At 38.1% G+C, this 15,298-nt stretch overlaps 1 protein-coding gene across 1 annotated transcript in view; it reads left to right on the forward strand.

Annotated features, from left to right (window-relative positions):
• Positions 1-15,298, forward strand: part of calcoco2 (calcium binding and coiled-coil domain 2) — an 86,496-nt gene that overhangs the window by 19,096 nt on the left and 52,102 nt on the right. The gene's annotated exons all lie outside the window — the stretch shown is intronic.

Here is a 15,298-nt window from a genome sequence, read left to right on the forward strand (position 1 = left end):
TGGGGACCATTCAAAAACACAGGGGGACCATTCAAAATCTAGTGACAGTTATAAGATATTTTGTACAATGGAACGTGACCTTACGCTTTTATCTGTCTCTTAGATACTTTCCTATGAAAGCCTAAGGTAGTGGTCTTTCTATAATCCAAACAATTATGTAGGCAATACATACCTGGGATGTGCCGGCAGGGCAAAAAGGTCACAAGACTGTCCCAGGGCAATCTCCAGATAGCGGGGCAATCGTCTTTTCAACTGTGTTTTCAAGCCTTCTGATCTTTACGACCCCAATCCTAGAATTTGACTTGAACAGCCGCAAATAGGCAAGGCCACGGCCTTATAGTGGCCATGTGATCACACAGGTAAGGGTACCATTTCAGTCTGAAAAAGAAAGCCTCAAATATGCAAGACCATGTTTGCCTTTTACATAGGATTTGATGGAATGAAATTGGATTCATCAGCTTCTATGATTATTAGAACCGATTGTAGGTCGCAAGCACACGTCGACTGTTAGATTAAATTATTATTATTATTTATTTTTTATTCTCAAAACGTTCAAAATAAAAGATCACCATTGTTACCTTGGCTACTGCTCTACATGGGTAATACAGTGGGCGGGCAGGGCTTGTCATTCACTTTAACATTACTTACTGTCAGTCGAAAAGCTCAATGAAAACACTGTTCGATGCAAAATACGTGCAGCAAATTTGCTTTCCACACGTCGACATCATAATCTGATGATGATGTTTACCCACCTAGAGCCAAATATCCTGGACTAAAGGATCACAGCAAACAAGCGCCAAACTTCGTAGTGAGACATCATCAGTGAGAAAGCTGTCCAGCTGAAACCACAACAGATTTAACTGCTAAAAGCTTAACGAAAGACACGCTTCCCGTAAAAGCAGAGGGTTTCCGGGACCTACTGGTATTTGCTGAGCTCGACCATACTCCTGTGCAACGTAATGTTGCACGAAAAATCATCACAGCTCGACTTAAATTTAGTGAAACCGCAAAATCTGAATGTTGTGATAATCTATAAGTGAAGAGCACAAATTATATTGGGTTTTACGTGACTATAACTTGCCACTTCATTAAATACTGGGTCATGTGATAACCTGTTAACCTGTAGTGAGCAAAGCAGCATACAATCATTCTGGAAAAAAATACAGCAATGCTTATTTTTTACTTTTGAATCATTTTGGTCTCGTTATCTGTACTGTTTCAAGTAGTGACGTTTTTATTAGCGGCATCCTACACGAAACAATAAAAAAGATTTAGTTGTTTCACACAGCAACTAGACGACGTTCTGAAATGTGTCATGCACCTCCCTAGCTGACTGTTTACAACCTCCAGCCTGCTTTAAAAAGTATCTTTCAACACATAAAAAGGACAGCATGGTATTTAGTCAGGATAACAAGCCTGCCAAGGCTATATTGGCTATATATTTATGAGAATGATTCATGGTCGTGCTTTAGCATGAGGGCTACCCCCTCTTTGGCTAGCAATGTAGACAAACTGGGAGTGAATTAATGGAACCTAGTCAGTATTTAGTTCTGTACAACATGCAAAACCCGTCACAAAAGTGGTTACTTGTTGAGCTTCTACCATCTATAGAGAAGGATGGCCATGTTTGCTGGTAATCAGTTAAGCCCTAATCATTTGTCAAGGACATGGAACATAAGTGGACCTCCTTCACTTCTTAAAAGTGTATTGATTTTGCTCTTGCGGCAGTCAATGCTGAGGATTAATGTGGAGGTGTCCAGGGAGGCCCTGTTCATGACTCTTTCAGTGCCCAGAATTTAAAACAAAAGATGCAATGAGCCACTCTTAAACTGGCCAGCACTTTAACACAAGTGATTTAATCCAATTGTGCTTCACAATTACTTGTGAAGCAAGTTGTTCAGTTTGTTCAGTGCACGTCTCGTATATTTCTCTGGTATGTGGCTGTGTGTGGTTGCTGTGGTGTCTTGTATAGCACGCGTTGTGTCAAATTTCAATAAGAGAGTGGTCAAAGAGGAAATGAGAGGCAACTTACACAGCCCTTCCCATTGTTATTGTGGAGGAAAGGCTCTCAACACTAGGGTTTCACAGGATCATGAGTTTTGAGGGAAACACATGAAATGTTTTACTAGTACCCATGACAACACATTTAATTTTACCAAGTGTAACTACATAGGTCATCAAAGAGGAGCAAGACCTGAGATCTCCATTTTGATCTTGAAAGTGATGCAAAGAATAATCACTTTTGGTGTCCAGTTTTTTTTTGTTGATGAAGTGGGAATTTTTGGAGATATTTTGTAGGCCATTCCTTCTGACATGATTGCTTTTGAGATCTACAGAAAAAGAGAGGACAATTATGACTGATAATGATTAGGTTATCCTATTACTGCATTGTCTTTCATCCTATAGGATGAAAACTATGAACTGTTGTAGGTACACTAGGTCAGTCTCTGCCATCAAAATGAAAAGAATGACTCTTTTTAAGGACATGAAGTGCATCTGACGTGCATCTGATAACATCAGATATATATATTTGTTACTACAATCCAGCTGGTTTCCAAATGCGCAAAAGTGTATTTAACAGCGTGACATTTTTCTTTTTCATTTCACAAACAGTAAGTTAGTAAATAAATACTTACAAATAGATTTAGCCATTCTTCACAAACAGTTTCATTGCAAGCTATGAACCGGTACCGAAATAAAACTTCTCTTATTTGCATTTAGCATAGTGCTCCAAACACGCTTCCTCTCCAAACATGCGTTCAGTGCCGCTGGGCAGTAATTTTCCTGGATGGCATCCAAGAAGCAAAGGAATAATATAATAAAAATGAATAAATAGTAAAATAATAGGAAAGAAAATGCCTTGCTTGTATGTCTGCATCTCACATTTCCTGGAAAAAGGTGACTGAAAAAATGTGGCTGGGTGTCTGTGTGACATTCCTTGCATTTCTTTGTCCCATAGTACTCAGCAGATCTGCCACCAGCAAAAACCGAAAGTGTGAGACAAACATAGCTGCCTCCTTTTGTTGTAAATGATTAGTGCCAAGACACTTTCCTTCAATTGGCTCATCGATAGAGAAACCTCTGGTTAGCAACAAAGCAGGGGACTGTTTGTGTAACCACAGAGTGTAGCTTCACAGTGCAGAGCAAACGAGAGCAGAGTCATTAAACATTAAATACCATATCCCCCCTTTTTAGTCACCAGTGATGAGGTAGACCTCAGGGATTTAAGCTAAGTTTGGTGTGGGCATGGGATTTTTGGAAATTTTAGGGTGGTTTTATATGCCGTTAATTAAGGGTCGACTGATATGATTTTCTTAGGGCCGATACCGATACCAATTATCAGTACGTAAAGGAGGCCGATAGCCAATATTTGGGGCCGATGTTCAGTTGCAGTAAATCATAAAATTTTTCTGCCAAAATTTACAGCAACACAAACCCTAACACAAGGCTGCCTTTAAATGAACATATGTTTAATAGAATATTTAGTAAAACATGAAATATTTGAAAAATACATTTTAAAAAGTGCATGAAGTTCGAGGCACTAGATTTTGAAACAATCTGAATGGAATTTTTAAATAAAAATAAATAACTTCCAAAACATAAAAAATGGAATGATGAATTACAAACTGCATGGACAGCAGGCAGTAAACTTTGAACAAACTGAATAATAAAAATAAATAAACATATGTTAATAAAATAACTCCTAAAACATAAATTGGTTCAAGTGCATAGAATTCCCAGCAGGCTTTGACTGAACTGAATGAAAAAATAAAATTGCATGTATTCACTAGTGTCATCATTTTCCCTTTCTCTTATCTTTATATTTATTTTTGTCACCCATTTCTTCTCCTATACATTTTTCTGTTTTCCTTCACTTGGCAAAACAGAAACCCACTGAAAAATCATTTTACAGACTTTACTCAGAACAATGTTTAAGTGTTTTTTTTTTCCGGTAAAAATAAACTAAATTAAATTAAATTTAAACCCTTCCCTCCTTACTTTCCCTTCAAGTCATTTTTTTCTATGCTGAATATCTTAGATCGTGGCTATATTATCTAGGTGGTTCTCTGGTTCAGTTTATGGTATAGGCTTACTTGGTTTGCATCCTACTTTCTTTTGTAGATCCAATCTTCGTGATTACTGTTAAATAAACAGATCAATATTCCCTGCATAGTTTTTTGCCCTATATTGGTCCTTGCATTGAACAGGAACATGCGACAGACAGCACAATGAAATGCATAACTCACACGAGTCCAGATGACTGGTGCAGACACACCACCAATTCGAATTGGAACAAAATACATTGTGAAGCATTAGTGGAAGAAATGGCAAGATTTATAGGGTCGAAACACACTGTATGTATAACTAAATATATCACACATTAGTTCTCTTTTTAGCCTAGTTACATCTGAAGGTTAATCGCAACAGTCAAAATCGTGTTCTCTGTTTGAATTGACAACCTGTTGTCAAGTTCAAGTCGGACAGACAGGGTAAACGCAGGCGACTGGTGAGCTGAAAATTGGTGGGGCGCAAAACTTTCCTTTAAACTAATCATTGATTGTTACGGCCAGCTCGAAGGGCTGCAACAAACAAGTCCAAATGCACCAAAAAACAATCCAGAAAGTGATTTAAAAAGAAAACCCAGACATTTATTAATATAAATAATTTTTTTAATTGCATTGCATTTATTTCAGATCACATAACTTTTACAAGCATAAATTGGAACATAAACAATAGGCCTAAAATAAAGGGGAAAAAACAAAACCCAGCGGTGAAGCGGTGATCAGCTTGACTCTGCGGTGGACGTGACGTGATTGCGTTATCGCAGTAATGCAGTAACCGCGGCAGCTCTAGGCAGGGGAGATCTTCTTTGGGGCTGTGTGTTGGGATATTGTGTTTGTGGTTTGTAGATTTTGTGAAGATCCTTTTGTTTTGTGTACTTTGTGTTTTTGTTTGTTTTAGTTTGTGCTTATAATTATAATTATAATTGTGTAGCCTATTTTCTTCACGCTATGTGTTTGAAAGTTTCCACTCACAGTTGCGCAGAACGTTCTGATCGGAGAACGTGCCACCCGGAAAGTGCTTTACAACTGTTGGCTATGGAAAGTTTTCGCTTCAAATTAGGCTGAAAACAAGGATCTTGTAGCAAAACCCAACGTTACTTCTCCTGTCTGGGAACATTTTGGCTTTGAGCCCGATGAAGAGGGAAAGGCAAAGAATTTGGATGAGGCAGTGTGCCACATTTGCAGCAAGAATATCAACATCATGCGAGGAAACACGACAAATCTAGCATCGCATCTTAGGACCACTCATCGTCCGTTATACGATGCAATGAAATGCACCCCATGGCTCGGCACTACATAAGTTAGGAGTCTCAGAGGCATTTGCCAGAGTGCCTATATGTAATATAGTGGCAATATGCGCCACCAGCACTGCATCTGTGCAGGTGTTCAGTGCAGCAGGAAATATCCTCACTCCATTGAGGGCATCTCTCAAACCCGACAGGGTTAATATGTTGGTTTTTCTTGCGAGGAATACCAAGTCGCAATAGGAAGAGTCACTTCAAAGGCCTTTCGATAGAGCGGGGGAGAGAGTATAGGCTAAACTAAAGCGGAAACATGGCCTTTCATTTATTAGCCCTTTTATTATTTCATTATTGTTTTTTTTTTATCCAAGCAATTGCCACAACGAACATGCACAGCGTGCGCTTTAGAAGTTTTATTTATTTCTTAACTTTGAAATGCAAAGTGGCCTTACGTTCATTTAAAAGCTGTGTTCAAGGCATTCAAATGTTTATTCCATGTAGCCTATATAGCAGCTAAAAGTGAGAAAATAAAAGCAGAAATGGCTTTTAATTTAACTTATAAGACCTTATTTCATTTTTTTTTAAACGAGTGGCCTTTATTCAAGAAATTGTCGCAATGAATGTGCGCTTCTTAACTTTGCAGTGCAAAGCCTTAATAAATGTGTAATGGCCTTTTGACTGTTTCTGCTATTTGCACATTTAGTTTCAAGAACAATTTGTTCTTTGTTCTTGCAAGCGTGTTACTGTCAATGAACAGTGTTCAGTAGCCTATCCATGTTGTCTGTGTTTCAATAACGAATGCGTGCTTGCCGAATGACGTGCCTGCCAAATGCCGACCAATATTCCTGCTGCAAAGTCGGCCTCTTAATGACAACACTGGAATAATAGACATTTATACTATAGAGGCTATAAAGAATAGTGGAGGCAATCAGGCAATTAGGTAATTAGGTAATTACCTCCACCTGCACTACCCAGACCAGCAGAGGCAGGGGACATAACATTGATCTCAACCTGTTTTTATTGATTTTCCTTTATTATCAAGCGTGCCAACAATCGGACTAATCAAATGGCAAGTAGCCTAACACACTGTCTTCATACCGTGTTAGGGATTAAATCATAAATTCAATTTATCCGTTAAAAATCAGTTTTAATAACCAAGTAGTCTACACTTAACAAGATACTCCAGTCTGTTATCTACCATGTTGGCTTTCAGAATCACCAGCAAAAACAAAACTTCAAGATTTTTTACAATCTACGCATTGCAGATATTTACCATGAATACGAGTGCAGAGAAAGAATTGCATGTATCCGCAAATAATGTTGATTAAAAATGTGCACAATTTCGTACTGCAAATGAAAATAAATGTAGGCTATAAGGCCTGGCTACTCGCCAAACTCACTAAAAGTTGGGGAGTTGAATACATGTTTTGCGCCAGGGAGGGGAGGGAGTACCTATTTTTTTTATTAAAGAAAGGAAGCGGCTTGGAAATAATGGTGTCTGAGAGTTGGGAGTTAATGGTTTCAAGAATAGAACCTAAGAAACCAAAGCGAACAGGTGGGAAGTATCTAAGTTAAGCTCCACAATAGGAGTAGCTGTCAAAAATGGATAAAAAGGAGATGGAAAGCCCCAGGGTTTTCAGAGTGTTTGGGGAATGATTGGATGTCTTGTCTTTGCGTTATGAACGATTGTTGTTTGTATTGGTCTGTGCAGATCAGCCCGGGTTTCTGTATGTAGCCTATGTATTGTTCACGTGATAAACTTACCAGTTGCTGATGACCACCCAAATGCAAACACCTCGTATATATGACTTGGTCATGTGCTGTTTTTTACTCACCATTCATACCTATGAGCATATTCATATAACCTAAATGTATACTGCAGACATTGGTTTATTTATTTGAAATGTATTAGAGGTCATATCCACGACAATGAGTGGGATCTGAAGTAATGAGGAAATAAAATGAATGAGAAAATCAACGTGCTGGTTTAAAAGCTAGTGCTGTTTCGTCTTGTTTGCAAACAAGTGTTGTCTCAAATCAGGGTTTCCGCCAGTGTATTGCAAGCCCGGCACTCGCCGGGCCTAAATTGACCCCCCGCCAGGCCTAAGCATCGATTTTTTAATTTTTTTAAAAATGTATTTTTAAGATGTTTTTTAAACTACAGTTACAGTGGGGTGGCTTGGTTGGAAAGCTCACCAGCGACATCTGTTGGTTAAAACGTGAACGCACTATAGGAAAACAGCAGGTCTCTTCTTTGCCCTCGTTGTGCATAGAGTGACGTTTAACACTTGATGTTTCCAACTATCACAAGCTAACGGTACCTAGCAAGGCACCATTTCTTTAGTAGGCTTACTAACCTCGTTACGAACTGTGTTATCACTTCATGTCATCGGTAAGCACATTCTTTTTATATTAACTTAAGCAGTGTGTAGGTAACGTTAAAGTAGTAGCATGAATGTAACGTTCGATACATTGTAACATTACATGATTTATTAATCGCCATCTAAATAACGACTTCACTTGTTTATTAATAACGTTAGCTTGGTGACATTGATGTGCACGACAACGTGGTCATTTAGCTAACTTAGCTAGCTAGCCAAACAGTCAGTAAGATCCATAGACATTTTGTTGTTGAAATGTGCCCAGTATTCCAAGGCTGTACATTGTTGTAAGATTCAGTAGCCAATAAGTAGGCAGTGTTGCGCATATCCCGCTATTACAGCTCGTTTCCAGCCCAAACCACTGCAAAGAGAGCAAACTTTTTTTGTCAGTGACATTTCCTTCTGACATCTACAACGGTAATCGCAAACACGACATTTATTTTGCCTTTTTGTATAGCTATTTCCATGGATAAAATCGCATTTATTATTATTATTTATTGGTAAAAACATTTACTTCACATCCAGGGAGATAGCCAACTACTTGCACGTTACATGACATGTGTAGCCATTTAGTAATACGATCGCATTTCAGGCTAGAAAATAACCCGTTAATCCAGAGAAATTGCTGAGTTGTCTTAAAATCTTTATCGCAACAGAATGTTTCAAGGCTGGCAGCCCGGATCAAATTTGTTGTGACAGCTGCCGTCCAAAACAAACATCTGAGAGAGGCTGCCTGCCTGCGTGTCTCCCCCAAGGCGTTACGTCATTGTTTTGCAATGCGCAGCTGTCGTAAAAACATGCTGGCTTCGATAAGCGGAATCGATAAGTTCGGAGCCATATGATTCCAATGAATAGGACAACTTGGAACCGGTTTGCGATTCCCATCCTTACATGTGCCCAGCATTCCAAGGCTTGTTGTAAGATTCAGTAGCCAATCAGGACTTGAATACAAGTTTTTTGTAGAGTGCAAAAACTTTGATATTATTTATTTTAATTTCTTTTGTTGTTGTTGAAATGTGCCCAGCATTCCAAGGCTGTAAGAATCAGTAGCCAATCAAGACTTCAATACAAGTTTTTGTAGAGTGCAAAAACTTTGATATTATTTATTTTAATTTTATTTTATTTATTTTGTTGTTGTTGAAAACACAGCATTCCAAGTCTGTACATTGTTGTCAGATTCTTTGTAAGACTATGTTATGCTGTAAATAGTTGTTGATTTTTTTTTTACTGTGTGTTGAATAAATGACTTATTTATAACAACATTCACATTACGTAGTTATATTTTCAAATCTCCAGTCAGCTTTTAGCACTGACTTAATGTAGGGCCCTATGGAATCTGTGTTATAGCTTTTTTAAATTCTCAATTTCGCGATTCCGTATGTGATTCTGTTATCACAGAAACTATAGGGCCCTACCTTAATGCTGCCATCAGTCTGTTGCTGGCCCGCGCCGGGCCCCCATCAAAAAAGACACTTGGCCGCCGGCCCGCGCCGGGCCGCTGGCCCCCGTCAAAAGATACTTGCCACCGGGCCTAACAACTTTTCTGGGGGAAACCCTGCAAATGATGCTAATTTTTGTTGATTAACGTTTATTGATAGCACGTTCTAAATTGCAGTATTCATTATTTGTTTTGCACATGTGGCTCTTCAAAGTATCTCACTGTGTCCAATTGTTAAGTGATATGATATTTTATGTTGAAAACATGTTTTTCATCAGATTGTATATCTTTTTGTACTGTGTTTGTTCTGAGTAAGTGTTAATAGTAATTAATATAAATGTAGGCTATGAGAGACATGCATACACATAATGAATGCAAACACATTGCAGGTGAAAGAAAAACACAGGCATGGATTCAATCATTTTTCCTTTACAGTGAATGAGAAATAAATGGAAGTGTGGCATGGCTCGGTTTGTGGGAGAGGTTCAGGGCAATCGAAGGACCTTAGCTAGCTAGCCAAACAGTCAGTAAGATCCATAGACATTTTGTTGTTGAAATGTGCCCAGTATTCCAAGGCTGTACATTGTTGTAAGATTCAGTAGCCAATAAGTAGGCAGTGTTGCGCATATCCCGCTATTACAGCTCGTTTCCAGCCCAAACCACTGCAAAGAGAGCAAACTTTTTTTGTCAGTGACATTTCCTTCTGACATCTACAACGGTAATCGCAAACACGACATTTATTTTGCCTTTTTGTATAGCTATTTCCATGGATAAAATCGCATTTATTATTATTATTTATTGGTAAAAACATTTACTTCACATCCAGGGAGATAGCCAACTACTTGCACGTTACATTACATGTGTAGCTATTTACTAATACGATCGCATTTCAGGCTAGAAGATAACCCGTTAATCCAGAGAAATTAAAGTTGGATTTAATTTACGGTTACGGTAAAAACCGTTAAGTGGGCACACGCACCTGGAGTGCATTACCAATTAGTCTGGGTATTTAAAGTATGCTCTTTTCTCAGTAGGTGGCCTGATTGTTTTGTTTTGTCTTTGTTATTTTAGTTTGTTGTGTTCCTTTGTTGTTTTTACCTGGATCCTGTGAGTGTGAAGGGCGAAGACATTTTGTTTTGTTTCTGTTTTAAAGAACCGTTCTCTCTCTACAAAGCATTTGAATAAAGTTCCGGAATTCCCATATCTCCCTGTGGTCAACTCTTCTGTCAACAAAAGGGGTGTGTCGCGGTGCGTGACAGTCATATTTTTAAATGGAAGCCTTTTTAATGGGCTATTGTACAACCCCAATTCCAAAAAAGTTGGGACAGTATGGAAAATGCTAATAAAAGAAAAAGGAGTGATAATGTAAATACTATTCACCCTGTACTATATTGATAACACTACAACAGAACATTATTTGATGTTTTACTTTGTGAATTGAATTGTTTTTTGAAAATATACTCTCATTTCAAATCTGATGACTGCAACACGCTCCAAAAAAGTTGGGACAGTCGAGTGTTTACCACTGTGTAACAACACCATTTCTTTTAATAACACTTATTAAGCATTTGGGCACTGAAGACACCAGTTGGTTAAGAATAGCAAGCGGAATTTCCCCCCATTCTTTTATTATGCAGGTCTTCAGCTGTCCAATTGTACGGGGCCTTCGGTGCCATATTTTTCGCTTCATAATGTGCTACACATTCTCAATCGGAGACAGGTCAGGACTGCAGGCAGGCCAATCTAGCACCCGCACTCTCTGCTTACGCAGTCATGCACTTGTAATCTGGGCAGAATGTGGTTTGGCGTTGTCCTGCTGGAAAATGCAGGCACGTCCCGGGAGAAGACGGCGTCTGGATGGCAGAATATGTTGCTGCAAAATTTATACATATCTTTCTGCATTAATGGTGCCCTCACATATGTGCAAGTTACCCATGCCATGGGCACTGACACATCCATACCATGACAGAGGCTGGTTTTTGGACCTGACGCTGATAACAGCTTGGATGGTCCTTTTCCTCTTTCCGGCTGTTTTGTCCAAAAAATATTTGAAATGTTGACTCGTCGAACCACAAAACACGCTTCCACTGTGCTACTGTGCATGCCTACTCAACTATTGCTTGTACTATTTGCATAGACTGCTTTGTTGCTGTTTTTGTTGTGTTAATCAGATTAACCTACAGGGTCCAAGTTAAACTACGCAGTCGTTCCCTGCACTTGGAACTGTACTTCCCTCTAGGGTTTTCAACACACTTGTTCCTGGTTATGGTTATACACTTTGTTGTATGTCGCTCTGGATAAGAGCATCTGCCAAATGCCTGCAACGTAATGTAATGTACTGTCCATCTCAGATGACACCGAGCCCAGAGAAGTGTTGATGTATAGCTTCTGCTTTGCATAATAAAGCATTAACTTGCATCTGTAGATGTAGCGGCGAATGGTGTCGACTGACAAAGGTTTACTGAAGTATTCTTGAGCCCATGTCATGATATCCATTACAGACGCATGACGACTTTTAAGACAGTGACGTCTGAGGGCTCAGAGATCACGTATTCAGAAGTAGTTTTCAGCCTTGCCCTTTACGCACTGAGATTTGACTGGATTCCTTGAATCTTTTAATTAGGCTATATTGTGCACTATAGAAGGTGAAAAGCCCAAAATCCTACCGATTTGTCTTTTGGGAACGTTGTTCTCAAAGTGCTGGATTATTCACTGATGCATCTGTTGGCAAATTGGGGAGCCTTGACCCATTCTTGCTCTTGAAGGACTAGGGCTTTCTTGGAGGCTCCTTATATACTATAACACGATTGCCTCACCTGTTTAACGTCACCTGTATCACATCACTGTGATATTTCAACTTTTCACATCGTTATTAGTCCTAAATTTCCCCTGTCCAAACTTTTTTGGAACGTGTTGCAGGCATAAATTTCATAATAAACATATATCTTCAAAAAACAATGAAGTTAATTAGGTAAAACATGAAATACCTTGTCTTTATATTATTGCTTTATTGTATTTGTTTGAATACAAGTCAAAGTAAATTTACAAATTACTGCTTTCAGTTTTTATTTGCATTTCATTTACCGTCCCAACTTTTTTGGAATTGGGGTTGTACATGACAGACCTGCTAATTGTTAGTATGTTGGTAGAGGATCTGTAGGGCTAGCTGACATTAATTTACAGGGTAGCTACAATAGCCTAGTTAAAAAGTAGTTACTAGTACAGGCTCAGCAGTGAATGTGATCATATTGACTTAAAGGAAATCGACATGCCTGCCGTGAAGTCATTATCTTGCACCAGTTTCCATATGGCCGGTAACGTTACCTATTAGACCGAAGCACAAAGCAGATTTCGGTATTTCATTTCGGAGCCATCTGTACTAATGTTATACAGTCGGTCTGTCATCTAGATAGCAAGGTTGCTAACATTAAACTCAGTCAAAATGAAAAAGTGGAATGGTGTAAAGTGTGGGTGTATTTTACTTGGATTTAAGAAATATAAATGAGTTTCCCGCAAAGATGCAAAAAGCAATAGTTTAAATGTTTTATTTTTAGTTACCCAACAAGCCAGTGTAAGGAGTTACAAGTTTGCTTGAGTCCAAGGGGAGATTTGAAACCTGGCCTGTCACTCATCAAAAAGACCCATAGGCAAACGCGCTACCCAGTGAACTACTAGTGAAGTAGATGCTGGGGCCACAAACTTTTGTTCTTTTAAATTAGTGCACTTCTATATATGTCCATTTTGTGTGTGTATGTGATGTTTTGATTAGCTGATGTAACTAAATGTACAATGGGAGACATATTCTTTGTAGACCTGGAGCATTGTGATGATGTAATTGGCAGGAAAAAGAAGAAGGAAAAAAATACTCTTAAGTTTGGGGTTTTACTGTGTGGATGTGTGAAGTTGTTTGCGAACTCTGTCTGTTGAAATGGGGTCAGCAGGTACAGAAATTAATGTTTTTAAGGGCTGAGAGCCTGTGGTCTTTGTGGTTATTTCTGTAGAGAACCCTGAAAAGTACCAAACTCCCTGTGCTGTATAGGTATGGGGCATGCTGCCCCACCAAGACGTAACTTGGCGGGGCGGCATACCTGCCATTCCAATTTATGGATTTTGTTGTGTGGATGTGTTTCCTGCTAAAGTTAGAGGCCAGTAGGGGAGAGCGGGGAAATAACTAATAGTTTTAGTTATAATCAGTATTAGTATTTGGCTCAATTCTGAAAATATTACTAAAGACAGATTAATCATTTTTAATACAAAACAACCGACATCCCTTGGCTATGATTACAGACCACAATGGAATTTCTGGGACATACCATTCACTAGAAATCTGACCTAAAGTACCAAGAGTGAAATGTTACATTTAACCTCGAGGTTGGGGTAAAAACTAGCACGGCGTGGGGTACACTGAACAGTCTTAATAGCTTTAAAAGTTAACACAAAGTAAGGCAATTCAATATAATTCCATGTTATGATAGTCTTTCATTTATTTTTGATTACATTTATATTTTTTATATTAACCCGATTGTAATGCAAATAGACTGCAGATAAAGTTAATACTTGCACATTAAATACTCCAATAATTAAATAAATGAATAAATAAATACTCCAAAATGGCAATTAAGTTAAATGCATGATGTTTTTTAAATTCCATAAAAATAATCAAATCAAATAGTAAGAAAACCCCCCTCCCATGTATTTATGTCCTGTTCTTGCATTTTTACTGCAGGAATTTGGAATTATGGGATGGTAAAATCCTCCAAAATGGGCATTCAATTCTATATATGGTGCTTATTGAAAATTCAATAAATTAATTATGTCAAACTGTTTTCTGCAAACTCAAATACATTCTTGAAAACCAACTTTTGCTGGTATATATACAATGGAATGTGTTTTTACTGTAGCAAATTGGAATTATGGGATGGCAAAGCCATTCAACAGTTTAATTACATAGATGGTGCTCATTAAAAATTCAATTCAATAATTAAATCAAACTGTTTTCTGCAAACTCTAATACATTCTTAAATAAAACCTTCCATCTTCCCAGGTATAGAAGCAATGGATTCTGTGCATTTTTATTGTAGGAATTGGAAATTATGGGATGGCAAATTCCTCCAAAATGGCCATTCAATCCTATACATGGTGCTTCTTAAGAAATCAACAGCACACTTAAATCCGACCGTTTTCAGCAAAGTCCACTAGATTCTTGAAGACAACTTTCCCAGGTAGTCATGCCAGTACTGCCATGTTTTTTTAATGTAGGAATTTGAAGTAATGGGATAGCAAAAAATTGCATGTTTGGTTCAAATTAGCCTATCAATCTTTTAAAAATGATATATTTTTTTATTTGCCATTGTTCATCATCACCAGTGTCATCATCATTATTATCATCACCAGTGTCCTCATCAGTGTCATCATCATCATGCCAAATAAAATATACCAATTTTTTAAAAGATTGATAATTCCAAACTGCTACAGTAAAAATGCCCATTCATTGCATGAATGCCCGGGAAGGTCGTCTTCAAAAATGTAGTGGATTTTGCAGAAAACGGTTTGATTTAATTATTTCATTTAATTTTTAATAAGTACCATCTATAGAATTGAATGCCCATTTTGGAGGATTTGACCACCCGTAATTCCAAATTCCTGCAATAAAAATTGAATCCAGTACAGAATCCAGTACATGAATACATGGGAGGAGGGAAGAATATGTATGAGTTTTCTCAAAAATATTTGATTTGATTGGGTTTTTAAAAAAATGGAATTTAAAAAACTGCATGCATTTAACTTAATTGTCATTTTGGAGTATTTATTCATTTATGTAGGCCTAATTATTGGAGTATTTAATGCGCAAGTAGTAACTTCATCTTGCCGTATATTTGCGTCACAATCGGGTTACCGTAATTAATAATGTTGACCGCTCACTAAATTTTAAAGTGCGGATAGCTTTACCTTTTTCAAAGTGCAGATGGGGTGACCGCAATGCTAGAACTGAACTCTAAGATATGTTTCTATATACGCTCTATAGGTTTAACCCTATGGCTTCAATACGTTTTTTCCAGACCCACGGAGAGTCAATGGGTGCCGTCACAGTTGCTTTGTCCATATTTTTTATACAGTCTCTACGGTTTAACCCTGCAGGGGGGGTGTCTGCACTTTTGCCTGGCTAGCAGTCCC

This window comes from Anguilla rostrata, chromosome 2 (assembly GCF_018555375.3).
Source record: "Anguilla rostrata isolate EN2019 chromosome 2, ASM1855537v3, whole genome shotgun sequence".
NCBI classification, from domain to species: domain Eukaryota; kingdom Metazoa; phylum Chordata; class Actinopteri; order Anguilliformes; family Anguillidae; genus Anguilla; species Anguilla rostrata.